The 17,447-nt window shown below is 38.9% G+C and overlaps 1 protein-coding gene across 1 annotated transcript in view; it reads right to left on the minus strand.

The window, feature by feature from the left end:
* Positions 1–17,447, minus strand: part of LOC120767977 (neuronal acetylcholine receptor subunit alpha-7-like) — a 215,648-nt gene that overhangs the window by 87,452 nt on the left and 110,749 nt on the right. The gene's annotated exons all lie outside the window — the stretch shown is intronic.

Below are 17,447 nucleotides of genomic sequence, written 5' to 3' on the forward strand. Positions count from 1 at the left end.
AATTGCTTTAAGAAAATCACACTTCAAACTTTAGCAATTCTTCCATCAAGGACTCACCCTCATTTTCAAACCTTCAAACGTCGTACTTTATGTCTACGTCTGTCTAACCCATAATGACGTCTTAAATCATAGCAAAGTGTTATAATTAACTCCACGGCATCCTGGCGCAATACAAGCGAAGTAAATCCACAAATATGAATGTTCAACCAAATTATGTGATTAACCTTCTGTATTGGGTTTCCACAAATGTTGTTAGATGCTTGCCGCGCACGAAATAAAATATGTGAACAATCAATAAATATTGTGTGCAAAAGGCACAAAAATTCCACACTAACAACAACCACAAATGTTGTTAGCAAAAATCGCTTTTTCCTCAACTCCTACAAAGATGCGTACTGCCGAGGGTAGGAGGAAAGGTTGCCCGAAATATGCGCCTGATTGCGCACACAGATGTGATTGAGCCGTCACAACTATTTACACACAAACTACGCATGCACAAGCACGAAGCTTGATACAACTTCGGCGCCCAACTCTTCTTATTTGTGTGTGTATAATACTTATATAGAAAACTCCTTCGTGTGGCGCGCCTTCAGCACGATGTGTGCAAACGATTTAAGACCCAATTTACTGTGGACTTTTGCGGTGCTGTATGCTTGTATGCCTTCATGTTTTCACTTTGCCCAACCATGTGATGTCATAAATCAAAATTCAATCAGCTGATTTTGACAATGCAAACGGTACATACAGAATTCAACGCACACAGGCGGAAAAGAAAATCGGAAAGAGTGCTGCTGCTACCCACGTAAAAGGGAAAAGACACTTGATTGCCATATTTAACGGCAAAGGGCAAGTGATAAGGCTGCTTATGCGCCCCTGAAAATATGCTTTTGTGCGCGAAGTGTGTGGTTGGTGGCTTGTTACAACTAACGACCAACACTTAAGCGTTCCTGCTTTGAGTTTGCGTTGCGTGAGCGGGGAATGACACAGATGTGAAAATAAATAATAATAATCCACTTGACGTTTGTATTATCGTCTAAGCAAGAAATAATGAGTGCCTAATTTACGATATTACCAAATCATATAAGCAGCGATGAGCACATAAATAAGTTGATAACTGTTTAAGTATATGCCGTTAACTGCGTATGTAAGCACGCACATCTTGAGTCTATATAAATAATCTCAAAGAAAGAAAGAAGGAAAAAAGAAGCTCAGAGAAGAAATAACAAGCACTAAGCCACATTAGTGGCATAAGCCCGCATCGTAAGCAACGTAAGCGGCTAACCATCTTAAGCATGAGTTACACAACCGTCGAAGAACGTTCTTTATGAGCTGCTGCTCATATATCACCACAGCCTGCTGCCCACAGCGCCCCACTTTATTTCGTGGCTAGTTTTTGTATTGCTCCATTTCCTACTTTTCCGTCGAATTTAAAACCTTAAATTTAGACACAAGTACCCTTTTCAATGTTTTCGCATGCCGCGTGCCTTCTTATGTGTGGCAGTTCTTGAAAATGTATTGGTTGCCACTCATAAATTGTCAAATGTGCGCATAAATTTTCAAACTTGACTGCGGCAAAGTGTAGTGGAAAAATGTTTGAGAGGCGAATAAATTTTATTTGAAGGCACGCACGAACCGATAATACTTAAGCTTAAAGCATTTGCGGCATAAACCCGGCTGGCCAGCTGGAGGTTGGGGTGAAGTATATAGATTTTCCTAGGCAAAGGGCATTTCGAGTCATAAAAAAGTTATAGGGAATTGAATGGCGAAAAGAAAAATGAGAACTTTGTTAACGAATTCCTTTAAATATATTAAATGGGTTATCTATTGGTTGCAGAAAGAGAAAAGTTATTACTTTATCGAAATATTTAAGTAAAAATTATATGCTTTGATATTACAGAGAGTAGTTCAAATGAAAAATTGATCTTGATGATTTCAAGAGCTGCAATGACAGAGCTATTGAAGTTTGGAAAGGAATAGTTAATAATCTCTGTTCTGCAAAAAAGTTCAAGCAATGAATACATTTCCTACAATAATAACTATAATAGTAATAATGATAAAAGTAATAAAATTTTTTACATTTTTTATTATATATGAATTAATATTTATTATAATAACAATAAAAAACAAGAAAAAACGTTAACTTCGGTTGCACCGAAGCTAAATACCCTTCACAGGTGCATTTCTGTTAGTAACTATGTGTTCAGTTTATATGGAAGCTATATGCTATAGTAATCCGTTCTAAACAAGTTTTTTAGAGATTACATTGTTGCCTTAGAAAATAGCATATATCAAGTTTCGTTAATATATCTTGTTAAATGTGAAAGTTTTCCATACAAGAACTTGTTTCCGATCGTTCAGTTTGTATGGCAGCTATATGCTATAGTTAACAGATCTGATCAATTTCTTCGCAGATTACATTGTTGCCTTAGAAAATAATCTGTACCAAATTTCGTGGATATATCTTGACAAATGTGAAAGTTTTCCCTACAAGAACTTGATTCCGATCGTTCAGTTTGTAAGGCAGCTATATGTTATAGTGGCCCGATATCGGCCGCTCCGACAAATGCTCTTACTAAAAAAATATTCCTTGAGCAGTACAGATTCGAAAGTCATACCGGATTTTCGAAAATGTTTATATTAATTATATGCTGACCTACATATTCGGCATAAGATTTCTTAGAAAAACTGAAATCAGTATATGTACCATACATATGTATAATATATGGGAGTTGAGTTAGTATCGACCCGATTTTATCTATTTTTGGCAACACCACATACTATTAACAAGCTACTTACTAAAAAAATGTTCCCTGTGTTTTATTATAATTTTACAAATAGCTTCGCGCAAAGGACGCATAACACCCAAAAATGAATTTGTTGCGCACCACCAATTCTATTATTTTATTGACGTGTTGATCATCAGTTGATGTTGATGGCTGTTCCGGACGTGGTTCGTCATCAACGCGTTCTTGAACCCCTTTGAATAATTTGTACCAATCAAAAATACTTGCTCGCGATAAACTGATAATTGTAATAAAAGGCCTATTCCAATATTCTTAATCTTTCGGCAAAAGAAAAATTTCACAAAAAATTTCATGAAAATTCCTTCTTGAATAATTTCACTAATCGGAAAACCGGCAAATGCACTTAATGTACTTCAGAAAGACACTAGTGTTAAGAGTGATTCTTTTGATGTGCAAAGTTTATCCCGTTGTATTGATTGTTTCTTGATTTGTGGACTGAAAAGTTAAAGAATCAAATGCTATATGGGAAGAAGGCGTGATTGTAGTTTCGTCCACTTAGTGAATAGAGAAATGTGAGAAGTATACCACATACTTAATCTAGTCGAAATCGGTCGGTCCGAATCCCGAGATACTTATATTATTCGCCCATCTTCAAATTTTTACATGTGCTACTTTAAAACCACCTCACTCCATCTCGGTGGTATAATTTAATGTCTCTGGCGTATTTAGTTATGGATTTATCACGCTTCTAGTAGTTTTGAACAGTACCCTTATATGGGGAGTGAGTGGGGTTACCATCCGATTTCATCCATTTTATAGCACACGAATTTTTTTGTTGTAGTTTTAGAGGCTAACGAGGTATGTACATTAAACTTATTAGAGGGCGGAGCCACTCTTACTTTTACAAAAGTTTGCCCACATACATATGTATGTATGTATGCCCTTCGCTACTGCTATCCCTTAAGCCAACTTGGAGTTTCACATCTTAATTTTTTGCTTAATTATGGTAATTTACACATTTTCGATTAATGGCGTTTTGTGGTTATGTTAAATATCCGATTACGCTCATCTACGAACTCGTACTTTTTTTGCCAAGGAACGCGCGTACTAAATTTGATCAAGATATCTCAATTTTTAGTAAATTTCTAAAACCGATTTTGAGTACTGATATCCGGCATAGTTTTATTATAAGCCTACCTTTAGGAAAACATCGGCGCGGCTTAGGACATTTAGTCTTCATTTAGGATCACGTTAACTTTTAAGGTGGTATAATAAGTAATATAAGTAAAGGAATACAATATCAAGAAAATCAGTTTTTAGAAAAATAATTAGACCTTCTCGTGTTCATATTAGAGCGCTGGCTAAACAATCAATGTTTCAAGAAAAAGTTTCAAACTAAGAAATAACTTAGCTAATTATAGCTTAAAACGCATTATTTTTCTCGATGCCAAAAAAAACATTCAAAAATCTGCAAACATTATTCACTTAGTTGGAGAAAGCAAGGAGGAAAGGGAGAAGTCGTTAATCGTGCATGTCAAATGCAGCAGCGGCAAAACACCGCAACCTGATCAGGTGCTAGTTTTCTTGCTGACCTGCAATATATAAGCGCTGCGTTGTTTTGCCGCAGCTACATAAATAATTCATTGAATTAGTGTACCGCTTGGCCAGCAAAATAATCCGGAGTTTAAAATGTACAAGAACAATGTTGCAACATTTCGCTTTAGCGCTAGAAGATACATTAGGCAAGTAGAAATTTATTTTGCGGCGTGCACAAACAACAAGAGATAAATGCAAAAACACTCACACACACACACATTTACAGTTAAACAAATGCAAGTGATAAGAAAGTGGCTGCGCACAAGTAGTTGCAATTGCAGCAAGGACGCAAGGACGTAAGTGCAGGATGCCTGCGAGTGGCAGAGCGGCTACTTCACCAACAACTGCCCGCCTAACTTCACTCGCTGCTACCACAACAACAACAGCGCTACTGAAAGCGTCAAGTGAAGTGGATAAATGCGCCAGTTTTTGTCGTTTTGCCGAAGCTCGTGCGGAACTAAGTGAATTTTTGTGCAAAAGCAAAAAGAAAATAGCAAAAAAACAACAACGCCAAGTTAGGTCGAGCTGTCATAGCAACTTGAAAGGAAACTAAGACTGCAGAAAAAATGCTGTAAAGCAAACAATGAATGCGGTGTGTAAGACGCTGCCAAGCAAACAAGCTGAAATATGTTTCATTCACGCTCCCACCGAGACTCTCACAGTTAAAATGTAGAAAAAGCAGACTAAAACCACATCGACATCGAATTTTGCTGCCACCCATCCACAACAGATGCATATGCAATGAAATTCTGACAGTTAGAAACGCGAAGCGAGCAGCAAAAAGAATTGTGGAAACGTAAGCACTTCGCAAGCTAAAGCCGTGCTCGTTGCTGCAGCTGACGCAGGCAAAGGTATTTGCAAGTGGAAAAGCATGCTTTCTAAACCTCTGCGCTCCCCCTAACTGACGGTGCATAATTTCGACAGAATCTTCTGTGGCGACGGTGGCGGCGGAAATGTTGCAAGGTTGGCGACGCGGAGTACGAAGTGCTAAATGCAAAACTGAAACTTGAATGGTTCGCAAGTGAAATGCACTCTGTCGGTACTTTTGACAGACGTGCTCGTGTGTAATTAAATTTCGCTGACACGGCGCACTCACTCGCTGGCATTTAAGAAAAACAGAAACTCCTAATGTTGCAACAAATGTGTCAATTGAAATTGCGAATATGTGCTGTGAGTTTGAAGTGATTGGATGGTTGGTTAATAAAAATAAAAGGTAAGGGCTCGGCAAATCGAGTAATGGAGTTATAGACAAAGGGTTGCTCAATATGGGTATAATGCTGATTCGAGCTTTGAATTGTGTTTCCAGGCAAAGAGCTGCTGGATAATTGATAAATATTGTGTAATCGAAAAGTATTTTCGTATTTCTATTTCTATTTTTGCCCTTTTTTCCGTTAGAAACATTATTCCATCAGTGTAAAACTTTTCTAGTTTCTCGGTGAAAAACTGCGACAAGTAATTTTTACAGGCTTCTCTTGAGCCAACTTTATTCCATTAAGGGAAACAAATGGTTGTCCGATGGTGCAAGGTCAGGGCTATAAGGTGGATGCATCAAAACTTCCCAGCCAAGCTCTTCGAGTTTTTGCCGAGTCATCAAATATGTGTGTGGTCTAGCGTTGTCCTGTTGGAAGAGGAAGCGCTTTCTGTTGATTAGATCAGTCTCATCTTTTGTTGACAGTAAATTGTAAAATCAATCGCTGGACCAGGCTGGAGCAGCTCATAGTGGATGATTTCTTTCCAATCCCACAACCACTCAGCATAACCTTTCGAGGCATCAATTCCGGCTTTAATACCATTTGTGAAGCTCACCACGCTTAGACCATGATCTTCTTCGCACATTATTTTCGTACTTGATCAATTTTTCGGCTTCATTTCGTTTCAGCAAAGAATCCCAGATGTTAATTCAATGACTGTCCGGGTCAATCTTTTCCATAATTTCATCGACTTTTTCAACGTTAGGTCGACCAGAGCGAGGTGCATCTTTCGCATCGAAATTTCCATAACGGAAGGAGAGAACCATTGTTGTGCTGCACGAACTAATACAGTATTGTCTGCGCAAACTCTATAAATTTCATTGATGGCTTGCTTGGCATTCATCCACTTTTTATACAAAAATTTTAAAATATAGCGAATTTCTTCACTGTTTTCATTCATTTTTGAACAGCTGTAACTTTTTTTCAAATTCCCCATATCTTATATTTTTTCTGTTCAATAAAGCTTAAAGTCTCTTTCCCTTTCAATACAATATGGTAAGACACAATGTGATTGGTAGCAGTGGAGATATACGACTGCAACGACATCTATTGACAAAATACGAAAAGACTTTTTCGACTACCCAAAATATATCTATATAGAGTACGTTAAAGAGTATATACTTGGCATTTACATTTCTACAAATCGTTGAGAAGATATTTTGTTGTTCATTCATTTATTGATTTTTCACAAATTAAAAGCTTTCATTAAATATACTTGTGCAAAATATATAAATTTTAGATACGCCAACCTGTGGAACTCCTACTCCAGCTCGTTGCGGTATTGAATGCCTTCATTTTTATATCTGAGACCACAAAGCTTACCATTTCAGCTTTTTAAGCAAAGCGCATTTTCAGTTCATTTTATTAGGCCAACAAATGTCACCTTGAAGCCATTAAAATGTGAGCATATTGAATAGCAAAACGTGGGCATCTTTCACCCTTCGAGCAAGTGGTAAGCATAGAACTCAGCGCACGTGTAAAACCTAAAGTCAGTGAAGCATTAGAGCACGCTCGCTTGACCTTTTTGCAGCAATATAATTTGCGAAAACGGCTCATCACTCTTAAACGGAAATAAATTGTAAAGTTTACTTTTGTTTTTACTTCGGTATCTTTGAGAATACATGACACAGCATTCTTGGGAGGAAGATTGCCCTCGTCCTCATTGCTGAGCATAGATGCAAATGCTTCGGGGCCACCCGTTGTGCCAAGAAAGTGCTTACCATTTGCCTTTATTACACGGTATTCGACTTTAACTTTCGCTACAGTTGCCAAGCAAAGTTACTTGAAAGCAGTTAGCTTAAGTGGTTGAAGCGCTGACACTTTGGTCTGTAACTTTCCTGGAATTTGTACCAAGACTGACAGCTTTCACGAAGAATAAAATATGCATGGTTAATTGGTGCGAATCACTAGTTATATGAATGTGTTTTTCATTCTTCCTTCTCAAAAAACAAAGAAATATTCTACCAACTTTATTTTCTTCTTGTATGCGAAAGCAATGACCAGAACTGCCAAACTCAAGTTAAGCTAGTTTAGAACTCTTACATTTTCGGTAAAGTGAACTTTGCTAAGAGCAAGCAGCTCAGTAAGTCTCCTACCTTCTACTCTAGATCAGAAGGATCTCGCAGTCACACAGAAACTGGTCGTAGCTCAAAGCATGCTAAGCACACTCGAGGTTTATGGCTCTAGTTCTAGAACGTACAGGGTTTGTTCGGAAAGTAACTGAATTTGAAGACTGATTTACTGCCGCGACTGTACTTCGGAGCGTGCGCGCACCGACTTGTTTCGGTAGAGCGCGTTTCTAGCTGACGTACGAGCGGCTGGTCAGTTGTCTCCGAGTACCTGGAGAGTCGGGGCAAAAAATTTTCGCGCGACGTGTTTCTGTGAATGGTGCTGGCCAAAAATGCAGTGTTGGAGCAGAGATACGCGATTAAATTTTGTGTGAGACTCGGTAAATCTGCCTCCCGGACTTTTTTTGTTTCCTTGCCTGAAAAGGTCGATGAAGGGGAAGCATTTGAGACGAGGATCCAATCAACATGCAGCTCGGCTCTCAAGGATATTCCTCAGAATGCCTTCCATGACGCCTTCAATGCTTTGAAATCGCGCTGGCAGCGCTGCATCGACGCAGAAGCAGCTTATTTTGAAATTTTGTTTCAACGAATTTTTTTAAATCAACTCAGTCCGATTACTTTTCGGACAAACCTTGTAAGATGGCAACGGAAATCTAACTCCTTCTTATTCCGTTATGAGCGGGATACGGATTACCCACAGACTCATCGGCATTGCATTCTTTAGCGAATCCCTATGCCTGGTCATACTAAACGGGCATGATAATGAAGTAGATCGATGCTATTTCCAATGAGGACTGACAATCCTGGTCTTACTCTGAGCGCACAGATTGCATGATCAACGAGAATATCGCCGCTCTGCAATCGGTGCGAATGCCCACCTCCTTAAAAGAGGCTGCACTTCGGAGCAGTACGTCTACTGTTATCTTAATAGCAGCCACTTCTGGCTGAAAAAATCTACAGTAGTCCGTTATCCTAAAACGAAGTTGAAGGGAGAGCCCTTTATTCCCCTTTCAACCTTCCCTCCTAGCTTTGACCTATCCCAAAGCATATTGCGCCTCTTCCTTAGCGCTTTATGCCTGGCCGCATATCCGTTGTCAGTATGCACAGCAGATGCCAATGAGAGTTGCTTTTTAGACACATTTTAGTTTCTTAGCGAGTGTAGTCTTTCCGAGCGCCTCCACAAGACAAATACATCAGTGCACATTATTGGCTTGAATACGGTTTCGTAGAGCCTTCTTCAACTGCCAAAAAATTTAAAGTCGATATATTTCATAGTTTTTGAGTTACAGTAAAACGTAGCCACTCAGTTCAATAATTTGAATGAGTATCTTTAAGCGCAATATTGGCAATATCTAAAAAATAGAATCATAATCTGCTTGTTCTAAATGTTTGCCCACTAACCAATGGCTGCATAAATTAAATCTGCACACATCCCTAACAGTCCGCATAACCATCATTAACTTTATTTTACTGATTTTTAAAAAGTGTTAAATCGGCAAGTGCAACAAATTACATAACTCTGCCATAATATTTGCTCTCCTACCAAAAGCAAAGCAAATCAGAAATGTTTAAAATTTTTCACACTCCTTGCTTTGTGTGGCAGTTAGCAAAAAAATATTATCATATTCAATAACATACTTTTATTATTCGGTGCAAAAAGTTCTCGTTTTTCGTTGAATTGCTGAGAATTAAAAGTTTTTCTCATACGCCAGCGCGCACTCATAATAATCGCAGTTCATTTACATGCACACCCACACACATACATGCGCACAGATTTGCAAAAACTTGCATAACTACTATGACTTCATAAGCTTGCATATAGTGAGCGAGTTGAAGTTGGTTGGAAAATTAATTTTGCCATTGGCGCATTCTTCCTTCCCCCCCACGCATAACCACACTTGCGCTGCACCGACTGGCGGTGAGTGCATTGTTCCCTGGTGTCCCAATTTCAGTCATCTTCGCAATTTTCGCTGCTCAGCGCTTTTCAACTCTCACTCAAACACACATATCCATACACACACTTACGCAGGCAAAGCGCTTGTTGCCTCATATGACAATGACGGCTTTTCGGCCGCTCTGGTCGCCCGCACCGCAGCAGCCACCTAACCATCTAACCAACATGAACGTTATTTAATCCGCTTAAAATTGTCAAAGTTGTCAAAACTATTAGCAAAAATTGTTAATGACATTTTATATTGTTGACGCTGCGACTACCGCTGCTGCTGCTGCTGCTGGTGCTGAGCACAAAAAACGAGTGTTTGTCATCTTTTTATAGCAATATTCTATAGAAACGATCTGCTTTTTACTACATTTGAATATTATCAGCAATCTCGTTATCTCTTATGGCCTAACAATGTACATATTCATAGGATTATAATGATTTGGTTTAATTGATTGTTGGTTTTGGCACCTAAAACTAATCGAGACAGATAAGGGTGTATACTTCAAAATTATGCAAAGATGAAACAAATTGTCTGTTAAAGTGAGACCTCGAAAATTAAAATATCTTAATTATGCCATGGGCCGGATCGCATCAGTGTTTATAACTTTCTGACACACCTTTGAGATAAGGCAGCCAAATTATCGAAACCTTTGTTTGGTCTTCTATATGATATTAAATATGAACACCTGTTAACTTTAGACTGTATAAATCTTTTGTTGGAGTTGTCTTTAGGAAATTAATAAAACTGAGATGGGTTCCTTAACCAGGAAATAAAAAATTCCGGAGGCAGCATTCCGCGGATGGAAAGCATACGCCAGCAACCTGCGGATGCGATAGAGTACATAAGGCATCATCGTGAAAGAGACCTTTCATGGAAGCCTAGTATCAAGGAGATTTCCTTATACGGTCACAGAAAAGCCATTGGCAAAAGATGGTGTCTCTCAAAAAAAGTATTTCTCTGGCTCTACAACACCTTAGCCAGTCCATCACATTCTATGTGATCTTTGGCGGGGCACAATAGATCTAAGCTCGCGGTGCATTCCTCGTTTATCAATGGGATCTTGGTGCCATGGAGGGCCCTCGATATGACCACACTTGCAAAGACGCTTGAGAATGTTCATTGTGGCACCTAATGCCATTTTGGATATAATGCCAATAGCTCTTGTCGCAGACCTTGAGAATCGGAATTTCTAACTGAACACAAGTCTGAACATTTGAAATTCCCGCATGCTTTGACTTTGTACTTCGCGAATTTTGCAATAGTTTTGAAGCCGAGGTTGTTGCCATTAAAGTAGCATTTCATGCGCTTTCGAAAGATCTGTTTCACCCAAGATCGATCGTAAGAGACCCAGAGAACTCTTTGCTCTTAAGCTGTGAGGCTTCTAACAGGTCATTCTCCTATCGACATCCATGCGGTAAGGCTGGGAAACTTACCAGACGTAAGCTGCAAAAGCTTCATAGAAGAGACGAGGTGAAAACATCTCGACTCTTCCTTCTAGATTGTCACACGCTTGCGAAGACTAGGCTTAAACACTTGGGAGCTCATACTTTCTGATATCACACCGAACTATTGGGAATACTTGTATAAATTGAACGCCAGTGCGAATTTGTGTTGGCAACAAGGCTTTTGGCGGACCTATAAGATGAAAGCCCAAAGCTCTATATTTATGACTTCACAAAGGACTGCATGCAGTAGTTCAAGTGCGATCTCTGCATATTAGCCATCTAATCAAACCTAACTTAATTTGTCTTAAGAAAATAAGAGGTTTCGTGCCAAAGAAGGATTAACTCAATTTAAGCATTAACATAGCCTCTTAAGTATAATCGATATTAGGTGTATAACTTTTAGGATACCTGTTATTTCAAAACGCCGGATACATACAAAATAAAGAAATTGAATTCCATAAGAATTGACGCCAAGCCAAAACCAAAAATATGCAAACACGAATATCCATTAAGCCGAAAATTGTTCAGTATTTGCGGGCAGGACTTGGTGAGATCAGATGGGTCTGCTGTATTATGAGCTTCTAAACCCGATTGAAAGCAACAACAACAACTTATCAAATTTAAGCGTGCGATTGCCGAAAAGCGACCGAAATTTGCGACCAAAAAACTAAACGGAAATCGTTAATAAAACAAAAAATGCTTAATTATTAGTCAATATTTATTTTGTTGCCTTCAAAGAAATCCCACCATTTGTAATATACTTATGCTCTCCTGCCCCCTCTCCAACACTTGCCTGAAGATTTCCAAGCATCATATCTTTTACTTTTTTAATATTATATGCCCTCAGTGATTTCTTAACGGTATGTGAATACTTTGCACCACTCGAAGGCCTGTGTTTTTGAATCACCGTAAGCCTTTTCCAACATTCGCAACCATTTCGCACACGAAATTTGGTTACAACTACAAAATTCGAGACAAATTCTTTATCAAGTTATCAGTTCATCGCCGCCGTGTTTGAATAGCTATGCCGGCAATCTATCGACCCCCGCCGCTTTGTTGTTCTTGAGGCGGGTAATTGCTATTCGAACTTCTTCATGGTCGGACAATGGAACGTCTGCTCCATAGTCATCGATTGGAAAGTCGGGATCGCCTTCTCCTGGCAGGCTGGAGAAGTGTTCCCTCCATAATTTTTGTATGCTCTAGGCATCGGTCACTAGATCACCTTTGGGGGTTCTGCAAGAGTATGCTCCTTCGAACCTTCCTTTGTTTGTGTGTTTGTTGACGTGCGTTCTTTGCTGCACAGAGGCGAGTGCGAATCTTGGCTGCAACAAAAGAGTGGCCAAGATTCGCTGTGCTGTTCTATTACAATCTATATTTATCTTCAAGGAAAATTAGTGTAAGACTAAGAAAAATAATGAAAAGGTCTCTCTATTTGTTAATATGGAAAAAAATTGTTCATCCACAACATATCAGGAAGCTTCTAAAACTTTCTACCAAACTACATGCTCTATGTTGCTTCAGTGGATGACAATTTCAACGTGTTCTTCAGTAGTACGCTTATATTCAAATATGATCGTAAGTATTATAAAATTTTTAAATTAAAAAATTTAAATTTCGTTATGCCTTTTGCATAAATTCTTCCACATTTTACTTTTAAAACTTTAATTATGATTTCCGCAACACTTTCAGGAGTAGACTTTGTGGGGTTGCAAGTCGCCACGTAACTTTTCACAGCCAGAAAGGGGCTCAGGTAAATAATGGATTTACTGGCAGCTTGTTTCCCTTTGAATGGAAGCACAATAAAGTTTGCTTGCTTTATTCGTGCGTGCAAATTTCTCCATGTCCGTGTGTGCGTGTGTGTGTGCGAGTGTTTTATTGTTTGTGCGTGATTGTGTGCGAAATAATAAAACACCAACCAAAGCAACGAAATAACCAGCGCAGGTGTCATAAAGTCAATAAAAGGTAAGTGCAAAAAATAACGGCAATGAGTTGGGGGGGATGGGGGGTAAACGAAAGAGAACACTTCCGCTGGTGAAATTGGCAACCACATTGTCGCTACACATTGACGCATGTGGTACATGTGGCAGCTGCTGCATATTACTGCAAGTTCCTGTTATATTTGCAGCAACATGCCTGCCAGAAGCACATACACAAGCACCAACATCTATGTACAAGCGATGCACAATGTGCCTTGTTGGTTGCCTGCTTGTTTGCTGCATGCAGCGTCAACATTTGTTTGGAAGAATACGTAAATACGGCCATAAACACACACATGCATGCATTAATTTGCTAACATGTGCGTGCATGCAACAATATGTGGCGCCACACTTTGCCGTTAAACTTTTATCACACACGCACATACACACACATGAACACTCATGCGTGAGGCGCGTTGTACCAGCGAAGTTTACTGTGCCATTTGGTTTCCTTGTTCCGTTGCGGCAGACACACTCGACTTTCGCAGCTTTTTTGTATTTTTGTTGTTGCTGCCATATTTGAATGCTATTGTTTATCGGCTTTGCACATACGCGTCGTCGGCCGACGCCGCCTTTATCTTTGCCACTTGCTGCTTAAATTTGCGCGAGTTTTATATTGTTTGTGCAGCGTTTCTTCTCCACGCCTGTCGAAAAGTTGCGTATACGCCGCGTGTTTCGCCGAACAATAAGCAACAGCCGCGGCAGGTCTGACACGCATTTAACAGCTGCCTTCAGCAATTTACGAAATCACAACTTAAAACACATAAAGCATAACTGAAATTGGCTTTTTAAGCAAGTGCGCGGAGATAAAAGCTGCGGCGGCAGACGCGTCTCATTGCAAAAACTTGGGCTTTATTCTGGCTGTACTCGCAGTTGTCTACTCACATGCCGTAAGGTACTTGCGCGAAGTCAATATGGATTTTAAAATTCATAAGTTATTTTTGCGAGTTTTCACAATGGTTACGATATACTACATATGCCTATGTGCATATGGTACCTTTATATGCATATTTAATTTTTTTCAAGTGCTTTACTTCCTTCATTGTGCAAATGAGGCATTCATTATTCGTCTACCTTAAGGTCGTTAAGTTCATGGAAAAAATGTCAATCAACAATCACAAAATTTGAATTTGGAGGTAAGGTAGAGGATATCCGATTTCGCAGGCCAAATATTTAAGAATAAAGTAAATATTTTAAAATTATATACAGTCATGGGCATATACATTGTGACCAAAGGGTACTCGGAAATAGTATTTTAAATTCACCGAGCAAGTGATATTTCAAAAAGTGTGCTTTGCTAAGTTCGCAGGACTGTTTGATTCCACCAATTGCTTAAGTGGATACATTTAAGGATAAAAATATCGAAAAAGAAATTGTCTCAAAATTTAGATTTATAACCAAATTTCTAACCACAATCGTTGCGAGTGCCTACGGTGATTCAGTTTTATCAAAAACACAAGGGTACGAAAGCTACAAAGCCGGTCGAGAGATCGTTGAAGACATGAATCGTTCTGGAAGACTTCGACCTATTCAACTAGTGACAATATTAAAAAAGTAAAGGTATGGTGCTTGAAAATCGTCAGGCAAGTGTGAGAGGATGGCAAGAGAGCTCGACCTCTCTCCCAAGTCTGTTCGAATGATCTCGGTGGATGTTTTAGGCGTGAAACGTGTTGCTCAACTCATCCCGATAAAGCTGACTTTTTTTTTGTAAAATCGTTGGCATAAGTGGAGTACATTTGGAGTAGATTACATTGAAGGCGACTAAATTAATATTAAGTAATTAAATCTTTTACGTTTTAGTTACATTATCTGCATACCTTTTTTGACACAATGTAGGATTGGGCTATGTAAAGACCGGATTTGTGTCCAATAAAAAATTTCTAGAATGATCTCAGAATAATATTGTAAGGAAAAAATTACTAAAATTTGTTGACTTATGGGCTAAAATTATGTACTCTGAACATTGTCAAACTCGGTGGAAAGCATGCCCCGAAGAATTGAAGGGTTCACTAAAAATGTTATATATGACAAAAAATTACTAACCAAATAAGCACCCTGTGCTACTTTTTATTTATTTCAATATTTTTATGCTCTCGCAACAAAGTTGCTAAGGAGAGTATTATAGTTTTGTTCACATAACGGTTGTTTGTAAGTCCTAAAACTAAGAGAGTCAGATATAGGGTTATATATACCAAAGTGATCAGGGTGACGAGTAGAGTTGAAATCCGGATGTCTGTCTGTCCGTCCGTCCGTCCGTGCAAGCTGTAACTTGAGTAAAAATTGAGATATCATGATGAAACATGGTACACGTATTTCTTGGCTCCATAAAAAGGTTAAGTTCGAAGATGGGCAAAATCGGTCCACTGCCACGCCCACAAAATGGCGGAAACCGAAAACCTATAAAGTGTCATAACTAAGCCATAAATAAAGATATTAAAGTGAAATTTGGCACAAGGGATCGCATTTGAGAGGGGCATATTTGGACGTAATCTTTTGGAAAAGTGGGCGTGGCCCCGCCCTCTACTAAGTTTTTTGTACATATCTCAGAAACTACTATAGCTATGTCAACCAAACTCTACAGAGTCGTTTTCTTCAGGCATTTCTATACACAGTTTAAAAATGGAAGACATCGGATAATAACCACGCCCACCTCCCATGCAAAGGTTATGTTGAAAATCACTAAAAGTCCGTTAACCGACTAACAAAAAACGTCAGAAACACTAAATTTTACAGAAGAAATGGCAGAAGAAAGCTGCACCCAGGCTTTTTTTAAAAATTGAAAATGGGCGTGGCCTCGCCCACTTATCTCACCTACTACCATATCTCAGGAACTACTAGACCTGATGACATGTACGAAATATAGGTGAAATCGGTTCACAACCACGCCTTCTTCCAATATAACGCTATTTTGAATTCCATCTGTTGCCTTCTCTGTATAATATATAGTACATTAGGAACCAATGATGACAGCGGAATAAAACTTTACAAAAATACGGTATTTGAAAAATATGTAAATGACGTATAATGAAATCTCGATTATCACTTTATCATGCGAGAGTATAAAATGTTCGGTGACACCCGAACTTAGCCCTTCCTTACTTGTTTCCATTGAAATTTATTTTTATGAACACATTCAAAATGAAACCTCGAGTACAATTCCTTGGATTCTTATACCGAAAAAAACGTGTTGCATTTAAGGTGACTATATGTACATATGTTCGACGAAAACACTCCAGCTCTGAAAGTATTCGATGCAGTACCCGCCGGGGGAAGCAGAGGAAGAGGACGACCTATACTCCGTTGGAAGGACCAGGTGGAGAAGAACTTGGCTTTGCTTGGAATATCTAATTGGCGCCACGTAGCGAAAAGAAGAACCGACTGGCGCGCTGTTGTTAACTCGGCTATAATCGCCAATAAAGAAGCAGAAGAAGAAGATATGTGCACATATATAGTAAATGTATATATTTTTCTGGTTCGAAAGTTTTAATATTTTCCAAGCAATGTAAATTGAATATACAGAGGAAAATCACAGCAAAAATTCGCCAGTATTTTCCGGCATTGTTTAATCTTCACACCACATTAGGTCATTCAACTGTGCGCTTCATTTCGAGCGCTTAAATAAATTAGCAATTTCTTGTGCAAGTATTTGCTGGTGTTTTCTTGAATTTCTCGCTTTTCGCACACAATTACACTGCAGACTGCAATGCGACTATGTGCATTGAATGCCGATGCAGCCTTACTGTGGCAACACTTATTGCTGACACGAGTATTTGACCGCGAGTACTTGTCGGCAGACCAGCAGCAACAACAGTCGCAGTCTCGAATGGCCACTTAAACGCCACAAAAGCAACGGAGCAGCAAACACAACTAGTCGGCAAAGCGAGTAGCGAAAACTAAAATGCAAGCAAACCATTTAGAATATGCAAATAACAGTTAACCAAGCAAAGAGAAAGAGTATGAGACCACAAAACAAGGAACAAAAAAATACAAAACAGCCGAGTGAAAGTTACAGGCAGGAGACAGAGCAATACAAAGGGCAAGTGTTTACAAGGGCAAGATGGAAGGAAAAGTAGCAAACCAACATCATTAAAATAAATACAAAAGCAAGAGGATGACTGGAGGGTGAGGGTAGTGGAGCGGCGCATGTATGTGTAAGCAAATTAATGAATGCCGCTTTGTAAAATACGCTAACGAGACAATGCACTGTGCGTGCGCATGTTGTACATTATGCTTTATTATGCGATAAGGCGCCTAAAAGCAGGCTATGTTTTAATTTCTTTTAATATTTTATTTTAATTTGCAGCTTTTTCAACGACAAGTTGGCAGATATATACCTTAATATATATAAGTCTATATACATTTGTATTTACAGTAATATATATATATCATATATACATATGTATGCGTGCAACTTCATGTTAAAT

This window comes from Bactrocera tryoni, chromosome 2, assembly GCF_016617805.1.
Source record: "Bactrocera tryoni isolate S06 chromosome 2, CSIRO_BtryS06_freeze2, whole genome shotgun sequence".
Classification (NCBI taxonomy): domain Eukaryota; kingdom Metazoa; phylum Arthropoda; class Insecta; order Diptera; family Tephritidae; genus Bactrocera; species Bactrocera tryoni.